Source organism: Neoarius graeffei, chromosome 13 (genome assembly GCF_027579695.1).
Source record: "Neoarius graeffei isolate fNeoGra1 chromosome 13, fNeoGra1.pri, whole genome shotgun sequence".
Classification (NCBI taxonomy): domain Eukaryota; kingdom Metazoa; phylum Chordata; class Actinopteri; order Siluriformes; family Ariidae; genus Neoarius; species Neoarius graeffei.
Genome location: NC_083581.1, coordinates 62072647 through 62099604, shown reverse-complemented (window position 1 = coordinate 62099604; position 26958 = coordinate 62072647). Strand labels below are relative to the sequence as shown.

The following is a 26958-nucleotide window of genomic DNA, read 5'->3' as shown; positions in this document are numbered from 1 at the left end:
TAGGGAGGAAAAAACGTCTATGCTGTCTTTCTTTGCATAAGGCAAACCTCACGGAAAAATCAAAAGACTAATTACCATTCGGTTTATTAAGGTGCACAGCAGTGTATACATAGTTGCAACAACTCACATAAAACAAAGACTGATATTCGGTTGGTTGAGCTGCGCAGACTGCACAGGTTGCGAGCTCGAGCTTGGTTGCTATGGTTACTAACAAGTTTGACAGGCATATCGGGGTTGGGGTTGGTTTGCTGGCAGCTTTGTCCCCCCCAGTTTTTTGTCCCCCCCAGTTCAAAAAACGTATCTGCGCCCCTGCGCATGACATCAATGCGAGGGACGCTTCGGGCTGTGAAGGTTCTGAATCTTCTCAATGGAAGGACGCAGAGGTTAGGGAGCTGATTTCCATTTGGGGGGATGCAGCTATTCAAGCTAGATTGGATGAGTCATACCGCAACCGGGCGGTTTTACTTCCGTAAACACTGGCCATGCTCACTGCGTGTGACGTCGTCGTATCCTGCAGTGCGCATGCGGAACACTTTTAGGTCGCTTTTCGTTCATACTGAGGATCACATACAAGTCGCATATATTTGTTAATGTGAACGACCTCACAAAAAAATCGGATTTCACAAAAAAATCGGAATTGAGCATTAAGCCTTGCAGTGTGAACGTAGCGTTAGGTCTTTTTTGTTGTATCTTCTGTTTTATGATGCGCCAAATGTTTTCTATGGGTGAAAGATCTGGACTGCAGGCTGGCCAGTTCAGTACCCGGACCCTTCTTCTACGCAGCCATGATGCTGTAATTGATGCAGTATGTGGTTTGGCATTGTCATGTTAGAAAATGCAAGGTCTTCCGTGAAAGAGACGTCGCCTGGATGGGAGCATATGTTGCTCTAGAACCTGGATATACCTTTCAGCATTGATGGTGTCTTTCCAGATGTGTCAGCTGCCCATGCCACACGCACTAATGCAACCCCATACCATCAGAGATGCAGGCTTCTGAACTGAGTGCTGATAACAACTTGGGTCGTCCTTCTCCTCTTTAGTCCGAATGACACGGCGTCCCTGATTTCCATAAAGAACTTCAAATTTTGATTCGTCTGACCACAGAACAGTTTTCCACTTTGCCACAGTCCATAGTCCATTTTAAATGAGCCTTGGCCCAGAGAAGACATCTGCGCTTCTGGATCATGTTTAGATACGGCTTCTTCTTTGAACTATACAGATTTAGTTGGCAACGGCGGATGGCACGGTGAATTGTGTTCACAGATAATGTTCTCTGGAAATATTCCTGAGCCCATTTTGTGATTTCCAATACAGAAGCATGCCTGTATGTGATGCAGTGCCGTCTAAGGGCCCGAAGATCAGGGCACCCAGTTTGGTTTTCCAGCCTTGACCCTTACGCACAGAGATTCTTCCAGATTCTCTGAATCTTTTGATGATATTATGCACTGTAGAGGATGATATGTTCAAACTCTTTGCAATTGTTAGGACTGGGACTGTTTTGGCCTCTAGAGGCCGCTGTTATTTCCTTATCTTGTCATGTTTGTTTTGGCCTCTAGAGGCTGCCACTGTTTCTGTGTTTTGTGTTTGTTTTGATTGCCTGTTTCCATGTGCCTTTTACCCCCACCTGTTCTTTACTTCCTGCCCCGCCCAGTTTCTTAATTTCCCTGTGTATAAATACTTCCTCAGTTTGGTCCCTAGTCACGGAGTCTTTGTGCTGTTATGTTTAGCTCCAGTAACCTCTGTTCCATGTTCCTCGCCTGTGTCTTTGTGGTTTTTGTACTTTGCTTTCTTTTGTACTTTTTTGGACTTTGTGTTTACCATTTTTGGATCTTCTGAGTGTTTGTATTTTTGCCTCTTCTTTTCTGGTTTTTGGCTCTTTGTTTTGACTTTGAACTTTTGGTTTTTTCCCAGTTATCTTCTGAGCGTTTGGATTATACTTTTGTTTTTGCCTTGGATTGTAAATTTTGTAAATAAACTCTTTTTCTACTCTACTTTCGCCTCACTCCTCTGCACTTGAGTCATTCCCCTGGTGGCCTAGTGGGGGTTTGCTGGATCACTACACCAGTAACCTCGGTTTGATCCCCAGCAAAACCCTAACAGCAATTTTACACTGTCAAACTCCTTTCTGATATTGCTCCACTATTTGTCGGCGCAGAATTAGGGGGATTGGTGATCCTCTTCCCATCTTTACTTCTGAGAGCCGCTGCCACTCCAAGATGCTCTTTTTATACCCAGTCATGTTAATGACCTATTGCCAATTGACCTAATGAGTTGCAATTTGGTCCTCCAGCTGTTCCTTTTTTGTACCTTTAACTTTTCCAGCCTCTTATTGCCCCTGTCCCAACTTTTTTGAGATGTGTTGCTGTCATGAAATTTCAAATGAGCCAATATTTGGCATGAAATTTCAAAATGTCTCACTTTTCAACATTTGATATGTTGTCTATGTTCTATTGTGAATACAATATCAGTTTTTGAGATTTGTAAATTATTGCATTCCGTTTTTATTTACAATTTGTACTTTGTCCCAACTTTTTTGGAATCGGGGTTGGACTCTTAACTAGAGACAATTACCAAACTATATAACAAAGAGCCAAAGAAATTAAAGTCTTTCTGGGAAGTAGTCTTCCTTTCCGTTACCGGAGTTAGATTGGCCTCATTCAGCTTCCTGAAGAAGGCAAAGTTTTGTGATGGGCCTATCCAGCATGCTGGTCTTGGTCTTTATGCGTACCTGACGTATCAGTCCAAACTTGTCTGGGACTGTCTGGATCACTTTTCCCATTACCCAGGAGTTGCGTGGCGATGACAAATGCACAATGTGCTTCGTTGCTGCTATTCTTCTGTAGCAAGTAGCTACGGGCTAGAAACACCTAGGGATGCTGACGTTCACCAGCTGTTGTAATGCAGCCGTCCAGGTGGACCACTCATGAGCTAGCTCCTCAGGTATTGGGACATCCCAGCCTATCTTCAGTCTGCAGAGCTCTTGCAGGATTTTCTTGGCTGAAAGCACCACTGGTGCTAAGATACCCAGTGGGTCATAAACTGAGCTCACGAGGGATAAGATGTTTCTCCTGGTGGGTGCTTTGTCTGGGATGGTGATCTTAAACCTGAAACTGTCGGACTCGATACACCAACAAACTCCTAAAACTCTCTCTCTATGGGAAGTGAATCCTGGTCCAGGTCAAGGTCTTTAACCTCGGCTGCCCTGTTTTCTTCCTCAGACAACATGATCCTGCTGTTGCTTACCCACTTGGCAAGCCTGAATCCACCTTTTTCACACACAGCTCGCAGGGTGTGGTACAACGATACTGCCTCCTCTTCAGAGTGGACGGATTTAAGACAGTCGTCCACGTAGAAGTTGTGGAGCACTGTGTCGACTGCTTGGGCACTTGACTGAGTTCTGCTGTCTTCAGCACATTTCCGCAAGGTGAAGTTGGCCCAGCTTGGTGATGAGGTTGCACCAAACAAGTGCACCACCATCTTATACTCCGCCGTCTCCTGACTTATGTCACCTGATGTCCACCAGAGGAACTGGAGAAGGTCAGAGTCCTCATCAGGCACCTTCACTTGGTGGAACATCGCTTTCACATTGGCCATGACTGCCACTACCTCTTGTCTAAACCTGGTTGTCACACCGAGGAGAGTGCTGGTGAGATTTGGTCCCTGTAGCAGCTGTTCATTCAGAGTGGTGCCCTGGTATGATGCTCCACAATCGAAAACCACTCTGAGTGTTTTCTTCTTCAGGTGATATACTCTGTGATGTGGCAGGTACCAAACTCTACCATCGTCCTGGCTGATATCCTTGCTGGGTACCTTCACAGCATATCCCTTTTTGATAATGCCATCCATGAATGCTGAGTAGTTTGAGTGGAATGTTGGATTCTTCACAAACTTTCACCTTAAGTTCAGAGCGCGTTGCTCAGCTACCTTCCGATTGTTGGGCATCTTCAGGTCTTTATTCCTCAGTGGCAGGGCAATGCTGTAATGTCCATCCACAAGTTTAGCTGACTGTGTGACCATGTCGAGAAACTGACAATCTTCCCTAGACATCTCCAGCCTCTCATACTGATGGACTTCAGGAAAATCACACTGAAACTGCTGATTCCAGAGTTCCTCCAGTCTGGTAACTGCTATTCGGTTTGCCTGAACCTGCATCAATCCATATGCTGTGCTATGGCCAGTGCGCTCTCGGAGAGGTCCATTGATGGTCCAGCCAAGTCATGTTCTTACAGCATATGGACCGTCTTCTCTGCTAGCAATGATTTGCCAGGGTTCAATAGCCTTGGGTGCATTAGTCCCGATAAGCAGTCCTATCTCTGCCTCTATTTTTGGAAGTGACACCTTCTGTAGGTGTGGCCACTTCTCAACATCCTCTTGTAAAGGAACATTATCCTTTGCTGCAGGAATGGTTTTCTGGGAAAATGCATTTGGGAGCTCCAGAAAATCATTGCAGTCCAATCTGCTCACTTTCAAGTCAGACACCACGTGACTGCTCACAATCCTTTCCTCTCCCATGGTCTTCAATAATATGTGTGTCTTTCTGCCTGTGAGGTTAAGCTCTTTCATTAGATACTCAGGACAGAAACATGCAGTACTGCCAGGGTCAAGAAAAGCACAAGTCATTGTCACCTTTAGGCCCTTGTTGCTCTTTACTTGAACTGGAACTATAGCTAAGATGCTCTCTTCATGCTCAGCACTTGTTGCTCCATTAGTTGTAAAGCTGGTGCCCACGAATCCACTTACAACTGACTCTGACGGCTTTTCCTCACCTTTGTATGACTCGCGTTCAGTCCTTGTGTCTTTGTTTGACGTGCCACTTTTGGCCTTCATGTGCAACACTGTAGGGTGCGACTGCGTGCAGACTTGACAAGTCATCTTCTCATTACATGAGCTACTCATGTGTTCCTTTTTAAGACAGCTGAAGCACAAACCTTTGGCTCGCAAGAAGTCAATCTTCTCCTTATGTAGGGATTTCTTCATTTTCTTGCACTGTTCCATAGAATGTTCTGCACTGTGACAGAAAAGACAGGGTTTGGCAAATGTATACTCTTGACTGTCAGTAGCTTTACTTCCTGGCTTAAACGTGGGACTCGTTGCTTCATCGCTTGTGATAGTTGCCGCTGTGATGAAACCCCTCTTGTTGTCACTTCTCCTAAGCAACCTGTCACACATTTGACCTTTAGCGGAGCTCTTTGAGGAGTCTTTTATGTTGCCGAACAGAGGGTGCAGCGCTTCTTTTGCTTGCTTATTAATGAAATCCACAAGATCGTTGAACTTGGCTCTGCGATAATCATAATCCTGAATGCTACAGACAACGCTTCTCCATCTCTCCCTCAGCTTATATTGGAGCTTGGCGATTATGGCACGCATGTTAGCCGCATTATTGAGCTCTTCCATATACTCCACATCAGTCATAGCATTATGACATGCTGTGAGATAGAGGCCAAAAGACTGGAGAGCTTCTCCATCATCAGGCTTGATGGTAGGCCAGTTCAAAGCTTTGTTAATATATGCCACTGAAATCTTGTAAGCATTTCCGAAGTGTTCTTCCAGAAGTCTCTTAGCTTCGTGGTAGCCGCGCTCGGGTTCCATATGGAGACAACTCCTTATCAGCTCCCTAGGCTGTCCAGTGGTATACTGCTCCATAAAATAGAGACGGTCTTTGCTGCTCTCTGTCTTGTTCTCTACTCCATGTTCAAAAGCTCTTTTGAACAGCAGATATTCTAAAGGGTCTCCCTTGAACACAGGAATGCTCTGAGGAGGCAGCGAAGCTAGTCTCTGCCGCTTCGTTAACATTTTAGCAACACCTTGCAAAGTTTCTGACACCTGTGCCTGAGCAGCTGCAGGGACTGATGGTCGGGCCTGAGGTCGAATTTTGTTACTTTGCGCTGCTTGCCCGTCTGTGTGTGAGGAATGTTTTGAACCTACATAAGAGTTCATTCCATCATGACTTGTTGCTTTCGATGACACATGCAACGCTTCAAACTCGTCCAAGATCCTAATTTTAGCATCAGATGCTGCTAAAGCGGCTTGAATTTCCAATTCCTCCTTTTCCCTTTTTAGCTTAGCTTCCTGCTCCTCCAAAGCCTGTTTCCATTTCAAAGTGGCTGCCTTTGCTAACAATGCAGCGCTCTCCAATTCTGCCTTCAGCCGAGTAGATGAAGCCGATGATGCTGCATGGGAAGAATGCACAGAACTTGCCCTGGAACCTTGCTTTAATGATGGTAAGGATGCACTGGATATGCTGCCAGATGGCTGAATTGCTTCATTGTATTCTTTAGCTTCTTCAACACGTAGCTGAGCTTCTTCAATCCAAGCCTCAGCCTTCTCTGCAAATTCCTTAAAGCCATCAGCCTTAGGTTCAAACCAGTTAGCTTGATCTATTTTCATGTCTTCTTCAGAAAGTTGGTGAAATATCTCCTTAGCACTGCTATTCGAGTCACAGAACTCTCCAAACAGCCTGTTAAATACTACCATTTTGGTTTGAATCACTGGTAGGCTGTCATCACCACCTTCATCCCTTGCTTGATGAATCTGGTTCATTTTACCTGTTACCTTAGCCAGCTTGGCCTTGTGTGTGCTAACAGCACGTTGCAACCTTTCCTCCAGAGCCTTCACTGAGACCTTCCCTGCCCTTGTATCCACAACTATGTCCATATCTTCATCTCTGTGCTCCATGCCTTGTGCAAAATACACAGTGGCTGATGTGAATTAGCTTAAGTCTGAAGATTAAAGCCACCAAAATAGCTGACACTGCCTGCATATGTCTTTTAGCAATGATGTTGCAGCTAGTTGGCTAACTAACACATTAGGCAGCACGTTTTCCTTCAAAGTTGAGAGTTTGGCTTTACTCACAACCACCGTATCCTGTTGTAGGTGTGATTCTTCTTTTCTTATGGTGTCCGATCCTTTATCTGTCCATTCGTCCAAGTGGAGCTAGTTTTCTTATGAATGTGGGGGTTGAACCTTTTGGCGAGGTTAACTTAACTCGTGCACCTTCACTGGATGAGAATGAAAATAACGTCCACGGGACTCCGGTGTAAAAGATTAAACAAAAATGTATTTATTCCAAGTTTTACAAAGTCAATGTTTTCTCATTGTAAAAGGCGCTTCGGTAAGAAAACTGTGTGGCTCAGTCCTGATTAAGCCTCAACTACCTCCAAGCGATGTGTGCGCTAAAGACTTGTTTTCTTAAAGCGACAGTAACATAAAAATGGCTCCTAACAAAAGGTTACAAAACTTACTTTAAAATGAACATGGATTAAATCGAACGAATTTAACTAACCTTTTGCCTATTTCTAATCAACCATTTATCTACATTCATACAACCTTTCCAATATAAATGGACAAAAGCATATAAAACACACTTTGGCTCCCACAGTAGATAAAGAGAACCCAGTTAAACAAATGAGAGAAAAATATCATACTTGGTCATTTATTTATTGAGGAAAATGATCTAATATTACATATCTGAGTGGCAAAAGTATGTGACCCTCTAGGATTAGCAGTTAATTTGAAGGTGAAATTAGTCAGGTGCTTTCAATCAATGGGTTGACAATCAGGTGTGAGTTGGCACCCTGTTTTATTTAAAGAACAGGGATCTGTTAGGTCGGGCTGGGAATTGAACCCGGGTTGCTGGTGTAGTAACCCAACAGACACCCAGTAGGCTAAGCAGAGGAATGACTTAAGTGTAGAGGAGTGAGGTCAAAGCTAAAGTTCAGTAAAGTTTATTTGCCAAAGCTCAGAAGTCCAGGAAAATCCACAGCTTGTGATAAAGCAAAATCCACAAAGGTAAAATTTCATCAAACAGCACACAGGAGATACAAGAAAAACCTCCTAAAGTTTCAAGAGTCCAAAAATCCAAAACCAAGGAAGAGAAAGCAAAAATCCAAACGCTCAGAAGATACAAAAAATGGCAAAGTTCCCAGTTAACAAAAAATAGTCCAAATGTCCAAATTATCCCAAGATAAATACCCAAAGTAATTGAACACATGACCAGGTCAAAATTGGCAATTAAGAATAGGTGGGGCACAAGACACATGACATCAAAAACAAAGAAGCACATGGCTGTCAAAACAAACACAAACCACCTAGCTGTCAAAACAAACATGACATGACAAAGATTCAATAGCGGCCTCTAGAGGCCAAGATAGTCACAAAGCCTAACAGGACACCCCCCCCCCCCCCCAAGGAGCATCTTCTGACATTCCCAGGGCAATCAGGATGGGCCAAATGGAAGTCCCGACAAAGTCCTTTGTCGAAAATGTCCCGAGCGGGGACCCAACAGCGCTCCTCAGGCCCATAGCCTTCCCAGTCAACTAGGTACTGGAGACCGCCACGGACCAGGCGGGAGTCCAGCAGGCGGCGCACAGTGAACACAGTCTGTCCACGGAGGATGCGGGGAGGCGGGGGATTCCTAGGGGCAGGGGCATAAGGGGACGACAGTACGGGCCGCAACAGGGACACGTGGAATGTGGGATTGATTCTCAGAGACCGGGGCAACTGGAGTCGGTAGGCAACAGGGTTCACCCTGCGCACTACCTTGAAGGGGCTAACATAATGGGGGGAAAGTTTGCGGTTCTCCACCCGTAGAGGAAGGTCTTTGGCGGACAACCAAACCCGCTGCCCAGGGCAAAAACTGTGGGCAGGCCGTCTATGGCAGTTGGCCTGAGTCTGGTTGGCCCTGGAAGTGCGGATGAGAGTCCTCCGGACCTTGTTCCAGGTCTTACGACACCGTCTCAGGAAATGATTGACCGAGGGCACCCCAGCGTCCTCCTCCTGTTCAGGAAACAAAGGTGGCTGGAACCCGAATTGGCATTGGAATGGAGACAACCTGGTAGCCGATGACTGAAGGGTGTTATGGGCGTACTCCACCCATGGCAACCAGGTGCTCCACGACGTTGGGTTGTCCATCGCCAGGCCTCGCAGGGTGGTTTCCAGGTCCTGGTTGAGCCTCTCAGTCTGGCCATTAGACTGGGGATGGAACCCAGAGGAGAGGCTGGCAGTGGCCCCGATCAGCTTGCAGAACCCCCGCCACACTCGGGAGGAGAACTGGGGCCCCCGGTTGGAGACGATGTCCTGTGGGAGTCCAAAGACTCGGAAGACATGAGTGAACATTAGTTTGGCGGTCTCAAGGGCAGAAGGGAGCTTGCATAAAGGTATGAAACGACAGGCCTTTGATAACCTGTCGACTATAACTAGAATGACAGCATTACCTTGTGAAGCTGGAAGGCCCGTGATGAAGTCAACTGCCACATGAGACCAGGGATGCCGAGGAATGGGCAGAGGATGCAGGAGACCCTGGGGATGCTGCCGTGGGTTCTTGCTTCTGGTGCACACTTCACAGGACAGGACGAATGACCTCACTTCTTTCTCCATGCCTGGCCACCAGAAGCATCTCTTTAAGAAATCCAGGGTCCTCCGGGCTCCCGGGTGGGCAGTGAGAGGGGACGAATGACCCCACTGGAGAACCTTGGCCTTAGCTTGACGTGGAATGTACAAGAGACCAGGTGGACCCGTTCCAGGACCGGGGTCCTGGCGTTGAGCTTGTCGGACAGCCTCCTCAACACCCCAGCGGACAGGGGCCACAATCTGGGACACAGGGATAATAGGCCCAACTTCACTCTCCCTGTTAGTGGAAGAGAACTGTCTGGAAAGAGCGTCAGGTTTGGTGTTCTTCGAGCCGGGGCAGTACGACAGGGTGAAATCGAACCGACTGAAGAACAAGGCCCACCTAGCCTGTCGTGGATTCAGTCTCTTGGCTTGCTGGAGGTACTCCAGGTTTTTGTGGTCCGTCCAAACCAGGAATGGATGTTGAGCTCCCTCCAGCCAGTGCCTCCACTCCTCAAGGGCCAGTTTGACAGCAAGCAGTTCTCGATCACCCACATCATAACGGGTCTCCGCAGGACTCAGACGGTGGGAGAAGTATGCACAGGGGTGCAACCTTCCATCCCAGCGTTGAGAGAGGACAGCGCCGATGCCACTGTCCGAAGCGTCCACCTCGACAATGAAGGGTTGCGATGTGTCAGGGAGGACCAGAATGGGTGTAGTGCAGAAGCGGTGCTTGAGGTCCTTGAAAGCCTTCTCTGCCTGAGGAGACCAGACAAAAGACCCCCCTGTCCTTTTGGTGAGGTCAGACATGGGCGCTGCTACCGAAATGAAGTTTCTGACAAACTTGCGGTAGAAGTTAGCAAATCCTAAAAACCGCTGAACTCCTTTCACGGACTCGGGAGTGGGCCAGTCCTGGACGGCCAGGGTCTTGGCTGGATCCATCTGAAGTTGTCCCATCCATACAATAAAGCCCAGAAAGCAGACCTCTATGACATGAAATTCACATTTCTGGGCTTTCACAAACAAATTGTTTTTCAGCAGCCTCTGAAGAACCTGACGGACATGGTGGCGGTGCTCATGCAAGGTCTTGAAGAATATTAAAATGTCGTTGAGGTAAACAAAAGCATATTTGTTGATCATATCCCTCAGGACGTCATTGATAAGGGCCTGAAAGATTGCTGGTTCGTTGGTAAGTCCAAAGGGCATCACTTAGTACTCATATGGCCCTTTCCACTACCCTTTTTCAGCTCACTTCAGCCCGACACGGCTCGCGTTTCAACTACCTCAGAACAGCACGACTCAGCTCGCTTCAGCCCTGCTTAGCACCCAAAACTCGCACGGTTTTGGAGTGGGGCTGAAGCGAGCCAAACCAAGCTGAGTGAGGCTGGGGGCATGAGGAGACACTCCCCTGTGCACTGATTGGTGAGGAGGAGTGTCCTCACATGCCCACACACGCCCCGCAAGCACACTGGGATCTGTAAACACCGTAAACCCGGAAGAAGAATTACGAATTACGAGAATTTCTGAAGCCTTATGCGCCTCGCCTCATCTATACGCTCTTGCCAGTATCTGTTGGCGTTGTCGGTGACAACAAGCCACAGAACCAAGACCAGCAACACTAACGACTCCATGTCCTCCATGTTTATTGTTTACTATCCGGGTCGTGAGACTACCGCTTCAAAGATCACTGATGTCACTGTTTGCGCCGCTTAACGACATCATGTGACGTCCACCCACTTTCGCTAACTCCACCCAATGTGTCCACCCACTTCCAGCCAGCACGGTTCAGTGCGGTTGTAGTCGAAATGCAACTCCAACAGCCCCACTCAGCTCGACTCAGCCCAACTCAGCACGGCACAGCTCAGCCCAACTCAGCCGCGTTTGTAGTGGAAAAGCGGCAATAGTGTCCTGATGGGGTGTTAAAGGCAGTCTTCCATTCGTCTCCCTGTCGGATACGAATGAGGTGGTATGTATTCCATAAATCCAACTTAGTGAAGACTGTAGCACCTTGGAGCAGGTCGAATGCTGTGGACATCAGCGGAAGGGGATAGCGGTTGCGCACTGTGATCTTATTCAGGCCCCTGTAGTCAATACACGGTCGCAATCCCCCATCCTTCTTGCTCACAAAGAAGAAGTCTGCACCAGCAGGTGAGGTGGAGGGGCAGATGAATCCAGAGGCCAGGGCATCCTTGATGTATTCATCCATGGCCTTGTGCTCTGGCTGAGAAAGGGAAAACAGCCTGCCCCGAGGAGGGGTAGCACCGGGGAGCAAGTCTATGGCACAGTCATAGGCACGGTGAGGAGGAAGAGTGGCAGCCCTACTCTTGCTAAAAACTTCCTTCAAATTCCAGTACTCTGTGGGAACTTGAGATAACTCGGTGAGATCAGGGGGCTCGCCAGGAGACACAGGAGAACTAGAGAGCAGACATGGCATGTAGGGCCCCATTCCACAACCTGGCTTGTTACCCAGTCTATGCGAGGGTTGTGGCGGGTGAGCCAAGGAAAGCCTAGAATCACTGGGAACTCTGGTGAATGAATCAGGTGCAGGGATATTTCTTCTCTGTGACCTTGAGACTGGAGAAGAACTGGAGAAGTTACTTGGGTGACTCTTCCATCACCTAAAGCTTGGCCATCCAGAGCAGACACAGACAACGGAGCTTCAAGGGGTACAGTAGGGACATTGATTCTTCGGGCAAAATGAACATCCATAAAATTTCCAGCAGCCCCGGAGTCTAACAATGCTTGGCAAGAGTGGACGGACTCACCCCAGGAGATGGAGACAGGGATGTGGACTCCTTGGCCAGGAAGTTCGGGAGAGAGGGTAGTCCCCGTCACAACCCTCCCTTGGCTGGACGGGCTGGTCCTTTTCCCAAGAGCTCGGGACATGATGCTCGGAAATGGCCAGGCTTGCCGCAGTAGATGCAGCACTTATCCCTCCTTCTGCGCTCCCTCTCAGATGCGGAGAGACGAGTACGGCCAACTTGCATGGGCTCCAGACAAACACTGGAGGGGGTGGACGGACTCCAGGTTGAAGCAGTGGGGTAGGGGAAGCTCAGGTCTTGGCTACGCTCTTTAATCCTGTTATCAAGGCGAATGGCATGTGAGATCAGAGTTTCAAGGTCACTTGGGCAACCTATCAAGGCCAGACCGTCTTTGATGGAGTCAGACAGACCATGGTGGAAAGCTGAAGCCAGGGCAGTCTCATTCCATCCACTGACTGCTGCGAGCATCCGGAATGAGATGGCGTAGTCTGCGACACTTCCTCCCTGCCGGATGGACATGAGCTTCCTGGCTGCATCTTTGCTGATGTCCGACTGATCGAAAACACAAAGCATCTCCTCCGTAAACAGCTTGAAATCGGAACACTCGGGTCCCTGTCTCTGCCAGATGGCTGTTGCCCAAGCTCGTGCCTTATCAGCTAACAATGTTATTACATATGCAATCTTGCTGCGGTCAGTAGTGTAGGTGGTAGGCTGGAGCTCAAAGGTGAGTTGACACTGGGTAAGGAACTCCCAGCACTCACCGTGCTTGCCATCATACCTCTGTGGTGCAGGAAGGCAGGGTTCATGAGGTGAAGGAGGCACTGGAGCTGGAGCAGAGGGAGGATCAGGAGGAGGAGATGGGAGATGAGGAGTCAACTGTGCAAGGGCATTCCCAATTTGCTGAAGCAGTGCATCGTGGCGAGCAAGGGTCTCTTGTTGGCTTACAAGTGCTTGTCCATGGTAGCTTCAAAGCTTGTTAAGGCAGCCATTATCCTCTGAAATTCTGTCAGGTAGACAGCTGAAGAAGCCTCTGCTGAGCCCGTCATGACTGAGTCTTTCTGTTAGCTCGGGCTGGGAATTGAACCCGGGTCGCTGGTGTAGTAACCCAGCAAACACCCACTAGGCTGAGCAGAGGAATGACTCAAGTGCAGAGGAGTGAGGTCAAAGCTAAAGTTCAGTAAAGTTTATTTGCCAAAGCTCAGAAGTCCAGGAAAATCCACAGCTTGTGATAAAGCAAAATCCACAAAGGTAAAATTTCATCAAACAGCACACAGGAGATACAAGAAAAACCTCCTAAAGTTTCAAGAGTCCAAAAATCCAAAACCAAGGAAGAGAAAGCAAAAATCCAAATGCTCAGAAGATACAAAAAATGGCAAAGTTCCCAGTTAACAAAAAATAGTCCAAATGTCCTAAAAGAGCAGTATCCCAAGAACAAAAGTAAACAGGCTAAGGTATGCAGTACAAAAGGTGACTCACCATAAAACAGCACAAAGACTCAGTGACTAGAAACACAAAATGGGGTAGTATAAATACCCAAAGTAATTGAACACATGACCAGGTCAAATTGGCAATTAAGAATAGGTGGGGCACAAGGCACATGACATCAAAAACAAAAAAGCACATGGCTGTCAAAACAAACACAAACCACCTAGCTGTCAAAACAAACATGACATGACAAAGATACAATAGCGGCCTCTAGAGGCCAAGATAGTCACAAAGCCTAACAGGATCTATCAAGGTCTGAGCTTCACAACACATGTTTGTGGAAGTGTATCATGGCATGAACAAAGGAGATTTCTGAGGACCTCAGAAAAAGCATTGTTGATGCTCATCAGGCTGGAAAAGGTTACAAAACCATCTCTAAAGAGTTTGGACTTCACCAATCCACAGTCAGACAGATTATGTACAAATGGAGGAAATTCAAGAACATTGTTACCCTACCCAGGAATGGTCGACCAACAAAGATCACTCCAAGAGCAAGGCATGTAATAGTTGGCGAGGTCACAAAGGACTCCAGGGTAACTTCTAAGCAACTGAAGGCCTCTCTCACATTGGCTAATGTTAATGTTCATCAGTCCACCATTAGGAGCACACTGAACAACCATGGTGTGCATGTCAGGGTTGCAAGGAGAAAGTCACTGCTCTCCAAAAAGGACATTGCTGCTTGTCTGCAGTTTGCTAAAGATCACGTGGACAAGCCAGAAGGCTATTGGAAAAATGTTTTGTGGACGGATGAGACCAAAATAGAACTTTTTGGTTTAAATGAAAAGTGTTACATTTGGAGAAAGGAAAACACTGCATTCCGGCATAAGAACCTTCTCCCATCTGTGAAACATGGTGGTGGTAGTATCATAGTTTGGGCCTGTTTTGCTGCATCTGGGCCAGGACGGCTTGCCATCATTGGCAATGTGATATGGGTGCTGTGTGAGATGGCTGCCTCTCCAGTAGCTCTGTAGTTTTTAGCTCTTTAAACCTATTTTTTTCACCTTTTTTACTTTTTTGCTCTTCTTACGAAGACAAAGTGTGTTTTACTTATATCACATGGATATTTTTAACTTTAACATGCAATAGCCTTCTGGCTTGTCCAGTTTTCTCACTTATTTGAGAGAGGAGCTGCTGGCCTTGAAAACAATGGGATGAGCCAGGATACGACACCTCATCCCGGCCGAGTCGAGGAGGAAACCCAGGGGCTACAAAGCCGGAGTGAAGCTAAAGGCTAGGTTAGCGGACAACCGGCAGCACTACAAACCATCCATTCCCTCCGTTATCATGGGGAATGTGAACTCGCTGCCGAATAAAGTCGACGAGTTATCCGCACTGAACAACCAGCGGATTTATCGGGAGAGCAGCTTATTTATCTTTACGGAAACATGGCTAACACACCTTGTACTGGATGCTAATGTGGACCTGTGGGGATTCACTGCTGTGAGAGCCGACAGAAACACTAACACATGCAGGAAAAGCAAAGGTGGGGGACTCATCATTTATGTTAACAACCGCTGGTGTAACCTGGGACATATCTCCGTAAAGACAGTTTTATGCTGCCCAGACTTGGAGCTGCTAGCTGTTAGCCTGTGGCCATATTATCTGCCGAAGGAGTTCAGTCATGTGATCACCATCTGTGTTTACATCCCTCTGAGGGCAGACGCAGCCGCTGCATGTGAGAGGATTCACTCTGTCACAGCAAGGCTGCAGACACAGCACCCTGAGGCATTTATGATCATTTCTGGGGACTTTAATCATGCTGCTTTGGACTCTACTTTGGCTGATTTTTACCAGGTTGTGGACTGTCCAACAAGGAATAACAGGACAATTGACTTGCTGTATGCTAATGCGAGGGATGCATACAGAGTCACACCCCTCCCCCCACTAGGGAAGTCTGACCATAACCTGATTTGTCTACAGCTGAAGTACACCCCCCTGGTTCAAAGGCAGCCTTCAACAACTAGCTCCATCAGGAGGTGGTCCCCTGAAATGGAAGATGCCCTCTGAGACTGCTATGACATCACGGACTGGGATGTGCTGCTTAGCCCACACTGTGAGGACATAGAGGGGCTGACACACTGTCTGACAGATTACCTCAACTTCTGTGCAGACGTGGTCTCCCCCGCTAAGACTGTACGGTGTTACCCTAATAACAAGCCATGGGTAACACAGGAAGTCAAAGCTGTCCTCAACAGGAAGAAGGCCGCCTTCAGGAGCAGGGATTGGGAGGCGATGAAAGCAGCACAGCAGGAGGTGAAACACTGCATGAGAGAAGCTAAGGACAGCTACAGGAGAAAGGTGGAGCAGAAGCTGAAGGAGAACAGCATGAGGGAGGTCTGGGAAGGTGTGAAAACCATCACCGGCCACAATACAAAGACCAGAGTCATTGGGGGGGACAGTGGAGAGGGCGAACGAGTTGAATGACCTCTTCAACCGGTTCAACCAGCCCACGTCCCCCCACCCTCCCCCTCCCTGCAGCCATCTTTCCTTCTTCCCTCAACACACTTCCCCCCAGTCATCACAGCAGCCCCCTCCCCCCCACCTCAACACAGACTCCTCCATGCATTACTGCAGACCAGGTCAGAGGTCAACTGAGGAAGCTTGGAAAGCAGCAGGCCCGAACAAGGTGTGTCCCCAACTACTGAAGACCTGCGCTGCTGAACTGGGTGAACCACTCCAATACATCTTCAACCTCAGCCTGCAGCTGGGGAGAGTGCCCACCCTCTGGAAGACATCATGTATCGTTCCAGTTCCCAAAAAGAATCGGCCCAGCGAGCTGAACGACTTCCGACCGGTGGCACTCACTTCACATCTGATGAAGATGTTGGAGCGGCTCTTCCTCAGCTTCCTCAGACCCCAGGTACAACATGCCCAGGACTGTCTGCAGTTTGCATACTGAGCAGGTGTTGGTGTGGAAGACGCCATCCTATACCTGCTACACCAAGCCCACTCGCATCTGGATAAGGGAAATGGCACAGTGAGGATCCTCTTCTTGGACTTCTCGAGTGCCTTCAACACCATCCAGCCCCTTTTGCTTCAGGACAAACTGAACAGGATGCGAGTGGACCCCTGTCTGGTCACCTGGATCTCCAGCTACCTCACTGACAGGCCGCAGTACGTCAGGCTGAAGGACATCACATCTGACACTGTGATTAGCAGCACCAGAGCACCCCAGGGCACGGTGCTGGCCCCTCTTCTCTTCACCCTGTACACCGCGGACTTCTGCTACAACTCGGAGCTGTGTCACATTCAGAAGTTTGCCGATGACACAGCCATTGTTGGGTGTATCAGTGACGACAGAGAGGAGGAGTATAGGAGCCTGGTGAGGGACTTTGCTCTGTGGTGCAACAGGAACCATCTGCAGCTCAACACCTCGAAGACCAAGGAGCTGGTCATTGACTTTGGGAGGTCCAGACCAAGGTCACGACCAGTTCTGATCGAGGGAGTTGAGGTGGAGGCAGTGGATTCCTACAAGTACCTCAGGCTGTGGCTGGACAGCAAGCTGGACTGGACTTGCAACACCAATCACTTATACAGAAAGGGACAGAGCAGGCTATACTTCCTTAGGAGGCTGCGGTCCTTTAACATCTGCAGGAAACTCCTGTGGATGTTCTATCAGTCTGCGGTCGCCAGTGTCCTGTTTTACACTGTGGTGTGCTGGGGGGGCAGCACATCCAAGGACACATCCAGACTGGACAAACTGATCAGGCGGGCCGGCTCTGTGGTCGGCATGAAGCTGGACTCTCTGGTGACGGTGGCAGAGAAGAGGTCTATGGACAAACTATTAAACATCATGGATGATGCCAGTCACCCTCTGCACACCATCATCAGCAACCAGAGGAGCCTGTTCAGTGACAGAATGCTCCTTCCCAAGTGCAGGACGAACAGACTCAAAACTCCTTTGTCCCTCATGCCATCAGACTGTACAACTCCTCTCTGGGGGGGAGGAGGGGTAACAGGAGGACAGAGGACGGGAAGGAGCAATAGCCTAGCCTAACAATAAGCAATACCGGACAATGTGCAATATAATGTGCAATATCTCTCCTGGTGCCCCCCCTTTTCCCCTTCCCCCCTCCTCTCTCTCCCCCCTTCTCCTCTTCCCCATATCTTACTCTTTTTATATTTGTATATGTAAATACTTAATTTATTTTAATTTATCTAGAAGTTTTTCTCTATTTCTTTTTTCTGTTTATCTGTAATGATGCTGCTGGAATCTTAATTTCCCTGAGGGAACCCTCCCAAAGGGATCAATAAAGTTTTATCTAATCTAATCTAATCTAATCTAATCTAATCTAATCTAATCTAATCTAATCTAATCTAATCTAATCTAATCTAATCTAATCTAATCTAATCTAATCTAATTGATGGAACAATAAATTCTGAATTATACCAGCAAATTCTAAAGGAAAATGTCAGGACATCTGTCCATGAACTGAATCTCAAGAGAAGGTGGGTCATGCAGCAAGACAACGACCCTAAGCACACAAGTTGTTCTACCAAAGAACGGTTAAAGAAGAATAAAGTTAAAGTTTTGGAATGGCCAAGTCAAAGTCCTGACCAAAGTCCTGAAGCGAGCAGTTAATGTGAGGAAACCCACCAACATCCCAGAGTTGAAGCTGTTCTGTACAGAGGAATGGACTAAAATTCCTCCAAGCCGGTGTGCAGGACTGATCAACAGTTACCGGAAACCTTTAGTTGTAGTTATTGCTGCACAAGGGGGTCACACCAGATACTGAAAGCAAAGGTTCACATACTTTTGCCACTCACAGATATGTAATATTGGACCATTTTCCTCAATAAATAAATGACCAAGCCCTGTGATGACCTGGCGACTTGTCCAGGGTGTACCCCGCCTTTCGCCCATAGTCAGCTGGGATAGGCTCCAGCTTGCCTGCGACCCTGTAGAACAGGATAAAGCGGCTAGAGATAATGAGACGAGATAAATGACCAAGTATAATATTTTTGTCTCATGTGTTTAACTGGGTTCTCTTTATCTACTTTTAGGACTTGTGTGAAAATCTGATCAGTCATATTTATACAGAAATATAGAAAATTCTAAAGGGTTCAAAAACTTTTAAGCACCACTGTATGGCTTATAGCCTACACGGTGCACCGCACCTTGTCAGCTATCAGTGCATATCCAACTGAATTTCGTGGAATAACTGTTAAATATACATAGTCCTAATAGAAATACATACATTTCCATTACAATTGTACCTCTTCATGCCATTTCATTTCATTACAGTGCAATATATAGTTCAACTGCAAGTGCATCTTTTTTAATGCTATATATACATTGTCTTGCAAAAGTAATCATCCCCCTTTGTGTTTGTCCTGTTTTGTCGCATTACAAGCTGGAATTAAAATGTTTTTTTTTGGGGGGGGGGGGTTAGCACCATTTGATTTACACAACATGCCTGCAACTTTAAAGGTGCAAATTAATTTTATATTCTGACAAACAATAATTAAGGTGTAAAAGCAGAAATCTGGCGTGTGCATAGGTATTCACCCCCCAAAGTCAATATTTTGTAAAGTCACCTTTTGCTGCAATTAAAGCTGCAAGTCTCTTGGGGTACGTCTCTATTAGCTTAGCACATCTAGCCACTGAGATTTTTGCCCATTCCTCAAGGCAAAACTGCTCCAACTCCTTCAAGTTACATGGGTTGCGTTGGTGTACAGCAATCTTCAAGTTATGCCACAGATTCTCAATTGGATTAATGTCTGGGCTTTGATTAGGCCATTCCAAGACATTTAAATGTTTCCCTTTAAACCACTCCAGTGTAGCTTTAGCAGTATGTTTAGGGTCATGGTCCTGCTGGAACATGAACCTTCGTCCCAGTCTCAAACCTCTGGCTGACTCAAACAGGTTTTCCTCCAGAATTGCCCTGTATTTAGTGCCATCTGTCTTTTCTTCAGTCCTTCACTGTAGGAATGGTGTTCTCAGGGTGGTGGGTTTGCGCCACACATGGCATTTCCCATGATGGCCAAAAAGATCAATTTTAGTCTCATTTGACCAGAAAATCTTCTTCCATGTGTTTGGGGAGTCTGCCACATGCTGTTGGGCAAACTCCAAACGTGTTTTCTTCAGCAATGGCTTTTTTATGGCCAGTCTTCCATAAAGCCCCACTCTGTGGAGTGTATGGCTTAAAGTGGTCCTATGGACAGATGCTCCCATCTCCGCTGTGAATCTTTGCAGCTCCTTCAGTGTTATCTTTTGTGTCTTTGTTGTATCTCTGATTAATGCCCTCCTTGCCTGGTCTGTGAGTTTTGGTGGGCGGCCTTCTCTCATCAGGTTTGTAGTGGTGACATTTTCTTTCCATTTTGCTATAATGGATTTAATGGTGCTCTGTGGGATATTCAAAGTTTGGGATATTTTTATAACCCAACCTTGATGTATACTTCTTCACAACTTTGTCTCTGATATGTTTGGATTGGGCGGCACGGTGGTGTAGTGGTTAGCGCTGTCGCCTCACAGCAAGAAGGTCCGGGTTCGAGCCCCGTGGCCGGTGAGGGCCTTTCTGTGTGGAGTTTGTATGTTCTCCCCGTGTCCGCATGGGTTTCCTCCGGGTGCTCCGGTTTCCCCCACAGTCCAAAGACATGCAGGTTAGGTTAACTGGTGACTCTAAATTGACCATAGGTGTGAATGTGAGTGTGAATGGTTGTCTGTGTCTATGTGTCAGTCCTGTGATGACCTGGCGACTTGTCCAGGGTGTACCCCGCCTTTCACCCATAGTCAGCTGGGATAGGCTCCAGCTCGCCTGCGACCCTGTAGAACAGGATAAAGTGGCTAGAGATAATGAGATGAGATGAGATGTTTGGATTGCTCCTTGGTTCTCAAGTTGCTTGCTTAGTAGTGTTACAGAGTCAGTGTCCTTCCAGAACAGGTTGATTTATATAGACATTATGTAACAGATCATGTGACACTTTGATTGCAGACAGGTGGATCTTAATCAAGTAACAAGAAGACAGAGTCATCTATATCCCCGGCCCTATATGCCAAGTTTCAATATATTATTTGTCACATTTTTCAAGTTTTGCTGCAGGAAACCAACCCTACCTCTTTACACTGACCTCAGCAGCCCATGGCATAAACCCACCGGACCTTTGGTCCAGGTGAGCCAAAAATTAAAATTTCTCACATTTCTTAGTATCAAAAGGCACATATACATTACTTAATCAACACATATACCAACTTTCAAGACTATACCACTCATAGTTTTCAAGTTCTGCTCTGGAAACAAAACCTACCCCAAGACTAGCCTGAGAGACTAAGTCTGAAATTGTTTCCATGGAAACATGAAAAATTAAAACATTTCAAATTTCTTGGTATGAAAAGGCACATCTACATTACCTTGTTAACATGTATACCAAATTTCAAATCTGTATCATGAATAGTTTTGGATGCATGCATGTTCAGAGATGAAATTGGGAATTCGGGAAATCAGAGTACAAGTCTACTCTGTGTGTACTCTGTACATCATCTCATACTGTACATGCCACTCTCACATTTAATTAATCAAACCACATTTTTAAAATTAAGTACATGTTTTTGTGTGCTTGTTTTTTGTTTTTACCATAATAAGTTCCATTGCAAATCTAGATCTTATAAAAAAAAAAGACATTTTTTATTGTATGTATTTAAATGGCTGCGAGTTGGTCTAGCGGTTAGCATGTCCGCCTCTTGATCGGGATATCACGAGTTCTACTCGCGGTCGGATCATACCAAAGACCGTTATAAAAAATGGTACCTACTACCGTCTGGCAAGGCATGCTGCAATACAGATGTGAGTGAGGAAGTCAAACTCTTGCGGTTACCCGAGGACTGGCTCCCTGCTGTAGCCATAGCTGTATAGGTGAGAGGCCGAGGGCTACTGAAACGGAGATCGGCGCTGGACCCATATGCCTTAAAGAGTTGGTTAGTACTGGGACAGGAGACTGCCTGGGAAGACCAGAGTCTGCGTGAGAGGACTCTGACTTGACTTAAATGACATTATACACCTTTGGGTAAATGCCAGATATAAAGGGAAACACAAAAACAATGATAAATGGCTTATAAACCTGAATACATATTTAAACTATAATGCATTTTATATCATATGTCACTATAAAATCTGGTCTGTTAAGTTATAAATCTTTTCATCACAAGCTTGCACATTTTCTGCTTTCCAGATAATGTTCATAAACAATTCCGTAGCTTCTGCAGTTCGATATTAATTTGATTTGTGTGACATTAACAAGTTTCTCAGTGTCTAAAGAAAGGATCTCACCTTTAGTAAAGGCCTTCTTAAACAAATGAACTGATTTACTGCTTTAAATATAGAAGAAATTCAGTCATCTTTGACATAGATTTGAATGCCAGCTTCCTTTATTTCAAGCACAGACACATCAGCACCATAAAATGATTTCACCACCAAAAGCCCCTTCTGAGTCACTAACAAGAGATTTGTCTCACACTTGCACAACCTGCTGTTCATGAGGAAAACCAAACGACTCACTAAACACAATCGAAAATAAAAACCCCTCCATTTTCCTGTGCACATAACTGAGCATGTTCATCACTGATAATATTTTATACTTTGAATATTTAATATTTTGACTTTATATAATGTAAAATGTAAGACTATCATTTACTGTTATTTCCTTTTATGATATAAGTTAAAATTCATCCTGAATGACTTGCATATTAATCTTCATCAGTAATATGTGATATTTTTTTTTAATTTTAGTCTCAACATCTTTCAGTGACGTGCTATTTTCACTATGATTAAAGGTAGACGGCCTTTTGATTTCATAAAATTGGTGAAATTTAGTTCCCTCTGAAATTTGGCCATTGTGATATATGTTTATTTCTGCAATATCTAAAAACAAAACAAAAACTAGATAGAACTCGATGCCAACGGCGTCGATGGGGATGCCTCCGCCTGGTAGACTACACGCCTTATTAAGTTGTGATTTGGGGATGGACATTTGACCTCACAGTAATCTTGACCTGTGACCTTTTAACCTCAAAATCTAATCAGTTCATGTTTGTCCCAAAGCGCACAAATGGTGAAAGTTTGGTGAAATTCCTTTCATTAGCCTTTGAGATATCATGTTCACAAGGTTTTCAGACAGATATTTGACCTCACAGTGACCTTGACCTTAGACCTTTTGATATCAAAATCTAATCATTTCATCTTTGTCCCAAAGTGCACAAATGGTGAAAGTTTGGTGAAATGCCTTTCATTTGCCTTGAAGATATTGTGTTCACAAGGTTTTCGGCAGACATTTGACCTCACAGTGACCTTGACCTTAGACCTTTTGATCTCAAAATCTAATCATTTCATCTTTGTCCCAAAGTGCACAAATGGTGAAAGTTTGGTGAAATTCCTTTCATTAGTCTTTGAGATATGGTGTTCACAAAGTTTGGGGATGGACATTTGACCTCACAGTAATCTTGACCTGTGACCTTTTAACCTCAAAATCTAATCAGTTCATGTTTGCCCCAAAGTGCACAAATGGTGAAAGTTTGGTGAAATTCCTTTCATTAGCCTTTGAGATATCGTGTTCACAAGGTTTCAGGACGCACACACGCACGGATGCACGCACGGACAGACGGACAACCCGAAAACATAATGCCTCCTGCACCTTAAGGTGGCGGAAGCATAAAAACAGACTATTCTGTGGCTGGGAAGTTATTTAATTTGAGGATATTACCTCGCAAATAATATGCATGAAATCATTCGTTTCACGCAGTCAAGCAGACAGAGGAAGTCCGTGTGTGTGCATGCGCAGGTTTACCTGCTGCTTCTTCTTCTTTTTCTTCTTGTTTTGGGTTTTACGGCAGCTGGTATCCACAGTGTTGCATTACTGCCATCTACAGGTTTACCTTGACGGTGCACTGACAGTTCCATCATTCTGTCGCTAAACGAATAGCTGATCACACCAAGGTGCTCGCTGACCGCCGATATTTATTAGTTTGGTCCTGTGTTTCCTTTCCTTCACAACATAACATCTTTTCTCCTTGCTTTCAAGTCTTTCACGTTTCATTCGCGTCCTCTACTTTCCTCTCCTGTTTCAAATTTGTATCCCACAATGCCTTGCGCGAATGGGGAAAGCCCACCACGTGATGCATGACATAGTATCTTGAATTGGGTCATGGTGAAGCAGGAAAAAATACTGGAGAATTTAGGGCCACATGGCCTTAAATTCATTAATTGTTCTATTTAAAAAACCTAATAAAATTGGAAGTCCGTGATTCGAATTCAGTAGCTTTCGGTCCACTAAAGAAAAATAATTGGGTGTCATGGAAATGTATTTTTATGACCTAAACTTGAAAACTCTGCAAGGCAATCTATCTTTAATGGTTTCCTACCTTACTCATAATGCCATCATTTTGCTAGCTCATAGTGGCACCAGTGGGATTCAACATTTGCATCATCTCTACCTAAAGACACCAATGCAGCGGCACTTTAATCCGCCCAGCTCTCTTAACCCCTCATCTGTGACATTGAACATCACTGAAGAAATACCGTGCGAGAAAATAAATTCTTGCTCTTTTCAGGAGTGTTCTTTCTACAAGTCACCTTGTAACATTTCTTAAAAGCTTCTGTTTTAGTACAAAAAACTGTTCCATCACTGAACGCATCTCAGCACCTCATCCATAACTATGTAATTCAACTCATCCTCCTCTTGTTTAAAGACAGAAAGCACAGCAGAAATGCCAATTGGTCTGCAGCAGCTCTCAATTCCAGAGCTGCATGACATCAGGGCGAGGAACTGAGCTGAAAATATCATCAGTTTTAGAAACTCCATTCAGGTGAATGGTACCTCTCCATTAAAACCAGCACCACATACAGTAGTACTAAACAGTTTCTTTCCACAAAGGTGGTCAATCCTCTCAACAAACCCTCTCTAATAAATAAGCAGAACTGTCCTTCCATTTCCCAAATAGTGTTGTATGCAGGCTCTGCATTTGTATTGTCTTTATTATATTATTTTTTATAATCCACACTTTTGTAGGTCTGTTTAAATCTTGCTTGTTTGTATATTGTATGTTTCTGTGCTGATCAGCCAAGATAAATTCTTGTGCACTTGTACATTTGTCCAATTCTGACTCAGAAGTGGTAAAAATGATACCCGACCATTTTCACTTGCTGTAGGTTTCAGATCACTGAATTGTTTCTTCTGTTCAATACCACTGTAACTGCGCTAGCAAAGCCCCCACGACAACGGCTCATGACAATTACAAAAATACAGCACCAACCGACAAATCAGCACCAGAATTGCTAAGCACATCACGAATATTTCGGTATAAGCATATTTATTGTGTTTCAGTGCTTTCCTTTAAGAATCACTTTATTGTAATCTGCTGAAACAGACTTTGGAACAGACTTCACATCTTGGGGGGAAAAAAAAGCAGCTCTCTGGCACAACCAAATGGTTGTCTGGTTTCTCCACTATGTTTCACTAAAGTGGTGCACTTAACACAACCACAGCTTAAAAGGAGAGAAACGTTAGATATAAGCTACTTTCGACAGTCTGTGAAACAACCGTCAATGTTCTGCATGCCAGGATGACACCGAGCCAGCATTACGGCCAGGCTGCCACTCTCAAAAGGTGCTATAATTAAAATAATAATAAATAAATAACAATCAGCTGCTGTTTATTGCAACAAGTAACTTAGGCCTTGATGTTATCAAGCAAACTCGAGCAACATGTTTCAGCTGATTTTATTACAAGAGAGACTCAAAATATACGAAACAAGAGAACGTAATACAAAAATAATAATAATACTACTACTGCATTACAGATTGAAACACTGCAAATACACAAGAAATGAGAAACTGAAGTGCAAATATTAAGAAATGCAGTATCTCACAACCTCGCAGTGCAGAGGAGTCCTGAAATGGAGGGTGACGGGATAAGATGGGAGTTCCTTCTTTCTCTAGGTCAATGTGTTGACGATGCAACTGGACAGGCTTCGCATGGTGACGAGTTTCTGCGGCAGTATACTTGCTGATTGCTTCGATCTCACTCCTCACAACAACCAGCTAAGACACTGCCAGAGAAACACTCACAGTAGCCGCTTCTCTTGACATGCCTCCTCTTCTAGTCTTCTCCTCCTCCTCCTTCTCCTCCACTCTTTTACTTCTCCTCTTTATTTTCCTTGTGCTTGTCCCTTGAGAACTCATTTTGGATGTACACGTCCTAATTCCTGGAAGTCTTTGTGACAGCAAGCAGGAGTTTTTATTAGCTGTTTCTTCAATGTCCAAATATTTTGCTGATGACAGACAAGTGCAAAAATTTCACGCTAAGGTGTAACAATCTTGAATCCATGTTCTCTCTCGCTCGCTTTTTTTTTTTTTAACAAGGATGATAAGTTGATTCTGTGTAAAAAAGAAAAGTCATGAATATGTGTAGGTGTAGGTTTCATGGTTCATTTTAACTTTAGGGGACTATGATGCTTGTAGCACATATTTAACAGTTATTCCACAAAATCGAGTCGTACACGAGGTGACAGCCGACAAGGCGCGTACACCGAGTTGGCGGTACGCCATGTACGATGAGATTGACTGGAATAACTGTTTTATTCTATCCACATTCACTGGATTTTGAGAAACAGAACATTAGTTTTTATTTTAAACATCCAACAAAATCATTTTCACTTAGAATGTAAACAAACTGCCGAAATGACAGTAGCGATTTGTGAAAAATGCTATAATAATAATAATAATTCTTGAAAAATAAATAAATAAATAAAAAAGATACGTTCTTACCATGAAATACCTTTATTCCATGTTTTGTTGCTTTTTTTGTTGTTGTATTTTTCAGGTTTTGTTTTCGAGTAGTTTTTATTTCATCCTCGGTTGGTTCAGCAACACGCTCCACCATTTTGTTTTTCTCAACTCACGGTCTATGAGCTGATAGCCTAGGAGTAGAGAAGCCAATCAGAGCGTGCGATTGCTTATATCCAGTGAATGTGGATAGAATAATACAGATATATATTTCTCCTAGATATTAAATATGAAACTATTTTAGCTCAAGATATACTATACTAGGTATGCGCAGTAATTCAGTATCACTCAATATACAAAATAGCGTTACTTTAAACACTTCAGATGACTGTAATTATATTTTCAGTAAGCATATTTCACTGTCACGCATTCTTTTACCTGTTCTCGGTTATAAACAGCTACTATGGTAGTCCAGAGTCTAACAGACAACTTTGTATATAAGTTTATCTGACATTATTAGCTATGTAAATGCACAGAATGAAAAGGAACCAGTATAGAATATAATCAAACTGACTAAGAATTCAGAATACAAGACAACCAGTTGTGGACGGCAACCAACAAGGGACTGGGAGTACGACGTAAATATTCCTCCGAATTTGTTTAATATA

General features: G+C 45.1%; 1 long non-coding RNA gene across 2 annotated transcripts in view; it reads right to left on the bottom strand.

Moving 5' to 3' along the window:
* Positions 1–26958, bottom strand: part of LOC132896232 (uncharacterized) — a 39742-nt gene that overhangs the window by 5060 nt on the left and 7724 nt on the right. Inside the window, exons 4-5 of one of the 2 annotated variants that reach the window (XR_009655974.1) lie at positions 26333–26484; positions 25358–25942 (exon numbers count right to left, since the gene is read on the bottom strand). The exons of the other annotated variant lie outside the window; for it this stretch is intronic. This is a non-coding gene — a long non-coding RNA (uncharacterized LOC132896232). Of the gene's footprint in view, positions 1–25357; positions 25943–26332; positions 26485–26958 lie in introns of those variants that run through there. 2 annotated transcript variants of the gene reach the window in all.